Source organism: Nematolebias whitei, chromosome 2, assembly GCF_014905685.2.
Source record: "Nematolebias whitei isolate Nwh7 chromosome 2, NemWhi1, whole genome shotgun sequence".
NCBI lineage: Eukaryota > Metazoa > Chordata > Actinopteri > Cyprinodontiformes > Rivulidae > Nematolebias > Nematolebias whitei.
This window is the reverse complement of record NC_056499.1, coordinates 10,592,875-10,598,626: the sequence shown is the minus strand read 5'-3', so window position 1 is coordinate 10,598,626 and position 5,752 is coordinate 10,592,875. Positions and strand designations below refer to the sequence as shown.

At 40.4% G+C, this 5,752-nt stretch overlaps 1 protein-coding gene across 1 annotated transcript in view; it reads left to right on the top strand.

The window, feature by feature from the left end:
- The window catches only part of LOC119425512 (protein diaphanous homolog 3), a 305,646-nt gene that overhangs the window by 143,434 nt on the left and 156,460 nt on the right, over positions 1-5,752 (top strand). The gene's annotated exons all lie outside the window — the stretch shown is intronic.

The window sequence follows — 5,752 nt, the reverse complement described above, 5'->3', positions numbered from 1 at the left end:
AGCAGATAGTCTGATTTCAGTCAGCTGCGCTCAGTCTGCTCCTCTGAGACGAGCAGACTGAGCGCAGCTGACTGAAATCAGACTATCTGCTCCGGATTCAACGAGAGAAACGCACCGCTGAAGCCACAGAGCTCGAACATCCAACATAAAACTAACTTTACTGCAGTGTCTGGCTAAACAATCCTTGTGCGCTTTAATGTGGTGCTTTTTCAAATGTTTATTAAGTTCCATGTTTTGTAGGTCGCGACCGAGCTTCTTCCTCTCGGTACAGCGGCTCTGCAGACATTGCACGTTGCTGTCTTGCAGTGTTTAGTGTAAAATACTTCCACACAGCGGACATGTTATGATGAAAATTTGGTTAGCCGTTAGCAACAGTGCTGCTCAGCCCTCCAAACATTATTTACTCACGTTTTAGCTGGCTGCAAACGATGAAATGGATTTCTTGAATGTGAGGTGGCTCTTATTATTCTGGGTTTCATGAAACATGCCTCCGTTCAGGAAATCCATTCCAAAGTTTGAAGCCAACCTGCAGAGCAGGTCATCAGACACAGAGATGCATCATGTATCGGAAAGATCGGCAGGTTGGATCGGAAAAATCAGATACGTTAATTATGCTGGTATTGGAGGCCGATACCGGATCGGATTGGCCCCATCTCTAGTATTTATACATTTTTTTCCATTTTCCCTCCATTCTGCACTTTTGTTTTTGGGAGGTGTGTTAAGAAAATCACAGCCTTCGCGCTCCGACGTGCCCTTCCTCATTTTTTTGGAGTCATGATGATGCTTATGGTGCCCAGGCCCACTGCATGAGTTCCTAGGAAGAACCCACGACAAAGAAATGGTCCAAAAAATGTTCCCAGTTTCTTCGCTTTCATTACTTTTTTTAGTTTCCCAGAGTTGGATATTGATCTCTCACGGTCTCTGTGCTCTGATCTTTACCTCTCATAAAAGCTCCATAGAGGTCAACTAACCATGTGGGAGAAACGATTAAGACTCGGGGAAGACACAAACCTATGTATTTCCAAAGAGGTGTTTTGTCTCACCAAACTGAAAAAGAAAATAGTTCCTGGAAATGCAGTCCCTCTCAGTTTAGCTCCATTGCTTGACGTTAAATTTTGCTTTTATGTTTTTACCAAAGAGAGAGTTAAAAGGTGAACAAGCCAAGTGCTGCAAAGGCTGATAATATATGACCAAATCTCCTGAAGTAGCTATATATTCCCGTGTGATAGGTCAAGGCGTTAGCCGCTTACTCCCTCAGCAATTTGTTTAAATTGTCGCTTCACACAGACATGTCTTGAAAATGCCAAGGCTAGGTCGTACAGTAAATCTCGGCAGCTCTGGGTCAAACCTGTGCTCAGCTCATACCCTGCCATGTCAAGGCCCATGCTAATAGCTCTGTACTATCGTTTGCCCTCTGCCTGAAGCAAACAACACCTTTGACTGTGTGTAACTTATGGTATGCATTGCTTTGTGTGGGCATCTTGACAATTTTTTTAGAAAAAGCTGCATTGTTTTCACTCGCTCACACAAAGACGTGCACACATGCAGCAAGTTCAGTCACCCATAGGAAGGAAACCCAGGGCGAGGCTGCACATCTGACAGGAATCCAATTGAGCATGTCTAATGGTGAACATCCAGGAGAGCAGGAGGGTGAAGCCAACCAACACTGATGAAGGAAAGCTGAGGGCGCTTTCCTCGGAGAGCTGCCTCTCTCTTTTTAACTCATCTTCATTTCAATAGTTCAATGATAAAATGAACGTCTTGTCAAATCATAAAACGCTCATTTATTTTATGTTTTGGCACTTTTTTTTATTTCATTTTTTATATAAAAGAGGTGCTTCATAGCACAGAGAAAATAAGAGATTTGTGACAAATAAAGTAATGCCCTTACTTTATGCTTTCTGTTAGAACAAAAGCATTTTGATATGATCATGTTAAATTCAAAACATCAATAAAAAAAATGCAGCTAAATAAAAAGTGTTAAATGTTGTTTATTAATTTATGTAATGACTAATCATACAGTGTCAATGACAAAAGTATAATAACCTTAAAAAAAACAGTTAATATAAGATTGGAGTTAAAGCCATGATGGCAGTCTGGTGTCTTGTTACTTTTAAATGCATACTAAGTGGAAAATTGTACAATTTTCCAAACTAAACATTTAAGTTTAACAGTTGGAAGTTAAACACAAACAAATCCTTCACCTTTCCCTTTGGTATTTCTTTAGTCTCACAGCCATTAAACTACTCAGGGTAATGCCTTTATCTTCTAAAGCACAAGCAAAGACATCCAAATCTTTACTCAGTTCTACAGAAATCTATCATCGTGTTGATTTTTGTTTACAAGTCCCAAGTCTCTGGTCTCATGCTGTAAGTGTGTGGCTCTGCCGTTTGCACATACGTAACTAGACACACAGACCTGCACCTGGTTGACACCGAGAGCAAAGAGGAGAGGGGAAATGCAGCTTGATTGCTATATTTTCATTGTGCTCACACCTGCATGCTGTCATTGGCAGGTGACTGCACACCCACTGTCCAAAGGTTGCAACCCAATAACATGACATGCACAGCAACATAAAAGAAACCAGTACAAGGGCAAAAGATCTCTGCTGACAAATGCACTGCTGCAAACTTTTAAAGCATCATAAATGATGATGGAAGGGTATTTGTTAGAATTATTCAACTTTTTTTTTTTTTTGGACTGAGATCTTCAGTATTTGTCAGTTTTTTTGTCGCAATGAAACATTTTTGAAGGCCTTATGGAAATAGCTGATGTCTGTTTACATTGAAAAGGTTACAATAACACTTTTTTTATAGTTTAAACTCTAGTTTCCATTGTCCTGGTGGGAAGAAACAGGTTTCTAGTTCTTGTTAATGTCTTATCATTTTAAAAATAAATAAAAAATGTAGACAAAGCCTTTCAGAAAGCAAGGTCTTATTTTCAAACGGATCACCAACTGATCCAGGGTCAGCAGTTCTCCATCACTGGCCTGTATTGGTGGTTTTAATTCTTCCATTAAGAGGATTAAAAGGTTTGCATGGCAGAAGTGTGAAGAAATGCACTGTTTTCCCAATAATGACATTATTTTTAGATTCAAATTTTTATATTTTCATTTTTGTTTAAGTTTCTTCGGATCCACTTTGGGACGGACCGTTACAAGAGATCCTTCCTGCCTATCTATGACATCTCTTAATAAAATGATTAATAATGAATTGAAACATTTAATTTCCCTTTGGGGTTAGTTAAGAATTTTTGAGTTGAATTGAACTGTTTTTTACTGCCATAATTTTAAAGTTACGCACATAAAACACTCAGCACTGGCTCTCCTCAGGGATGTGTGTTGAATGAGCCCCCTCCTGTTTACTCTGCTCACGTATGATTATGCAGCTACCTATCAAGGCTGTCACATTGTAAAGTTTGCAGATGATACAGTGGTGGTGGGATGCATCCCAAACAATGATGAGTCCAGCTACAGGCAAGAGGTGGAACACCTGGAGAGCTGGAACAAAGATAATAAGCTTCACATCAATGTGATGAAGACAAAGGAGATGATTGTGGACTTCAGAAGGAACAAACACACCTACACTCCCCTGAACATGAGGATCTGCAGTGGAAGTGTTCTCCAGCTACAAGTATTTGGGTGTACACATCAATGACAACCTCAGCTGGAGCAACAACACTTCCAGCCTGATCAAGAAAGCTCATCAGAGACTCTAGTTCCTCAGACGAGCTGGTCTGAGAAGCTCAGTCCTCACCTCCTTCTACAGGTGTGCAGTGGAGAGCATCCTGTGCTCCAGCATCAACGTGTTGCATGGAGGCTGCACAGCTGCAGAAAGAAAAACTTTGCAGAGAGTGGTGAAAGCTGCACAGAAGTCTGTTGGAGTCAGACTCCCCACCAACACAGACATCTACACCCCCAGATGCAGGAAGAGAACCACCTGCATCATGAAGGACCCCACTCACCCAGCACACACTTTTTGCCCCACTCCCCTCAGGAAGGAGGTTGAGGAGCATTAAGTGTCGAACCACTAAACTGAGGAACACCTTCTACCCTGAGGCTGTTAGACTCATGAATCTCTAACCAGAATAATCACTGTGAAAAAAAAAATCACATCATGTTGCTGCTGATTTGTTTCAATGTTGATGTGTTCATCCACTTTGGGCCCCTGAGCAAGGTCCTTAACCTCCACCATCTGCTCCCTAAACAGGTCTCTCTTGAAAATGAGTTCTCGTGACTCAATGAGACTAACCTGTATAAATAAAGGGAAAAAAAAAACAAAAAACTATTTGAATAATAATTTAATGGGCATCGTATGAGAAAAGCTCAGCTGAGCTGGATGAAAACAAAAACACCTCTTTTCTGGACTATGGCTGAGGGGGCTCTGGACTATGCTACGACCTTCCCTTAAACTCAATGCCTTCACTGGCCTCCTATGCCTCACCTGGCACAGCAACCTAGGAGATGCAAAGGCGCCAAGGGCTGCGTCGCTCACCTGTCTGCTGTGCTGGGACCCCCACCCCCTACTCACTCCACACGCATGTGTATTATGTCTATTTATGTTGCTTTGCTGTGGTAGATTTTTTTGATGCCTCAAACCGTGCCCTGTCAAAGACACGGTGTGAGAGATACTTTTTATTTATACCACTCTCCTTATGTTTTCTTTCTCTTTTCTTTCTATCTAAAATGTATTCTGATAACGAATAAGAGGCCGTGCTCTTGTAGCAGCAGCAACGTGCACTTCGCCCATCTTTCGGACAACTCTACGAACATAATCTCACTGTATCCCGGTACAATGAAAATAAATCTTATTCTGATTCTGATTCTGATAGGACAGCTTGTAATTAATCCCAGACATCAAAAATGACAAAAGTCACAGAAAAGATTTTTTAAAATGTGACATTTTACCTCTACAACTTTAAATACAACTATTTACTGTATATGATCATTATTTTGGCCTTTTTGTGATTTTTATCTACATAAATCCAACAAATAAATAAGTTCATTGCATTTAATAACAAAACTATGAACAAAACATTTTACATGTTACTATTTCCATCAGTCCCTACATGCCCAGGTGAACTAGTTGATATATATATATCTTTTTTATCTATTTCAGTGTTTAGTCAAACATACTTTACACAGCTTTATTTAAAACGCCTGTATAATCCCTTGAGGAATCGATTTCATTATGTTGGATGAATCATACAGTAGCAGTTTAACTCAAATACAACAGCTTTATAAAACACAGGAGTCATGTACGGGTTAAGAGTCATAATGTGAAGAGTCTATCCCTATTTTCCCTGTTATTAGTCATTTAAGCAATATTCATTTCTATTTACAGCGAATGGCTTGTTGATGGTACACCTACCATGCTGAACTGTTTTGAATTCACATTATCTATATTATTTCCAGCACTGGTCACTTGTCTGCTGTCATAATAAGAGGTTGTCAGTAGGCCTCAATAAACGACTGCAGCAGATCTCTACATTGCACAGTGTATTTATATATTTTTGACATATTTTAATGTAGCCTTGGCATTATTATTTTTTCATGGACCTGCCAGTCAGTCTGGGTTGTGTCAGTATCAGCAGGAGGGGATTTTAGCGCGAGGGGCTGCATGTTTGATGAAAACCCAGACCTCCTTGCTTTCAGTGACAGGCTATTGATCAGGATGGCAGTGGTGCTACCACTCTATTAAATCCCATGCAGTCTGTCTCTGGCTGTGGCGTTATTGAGCTATTGACATCATAC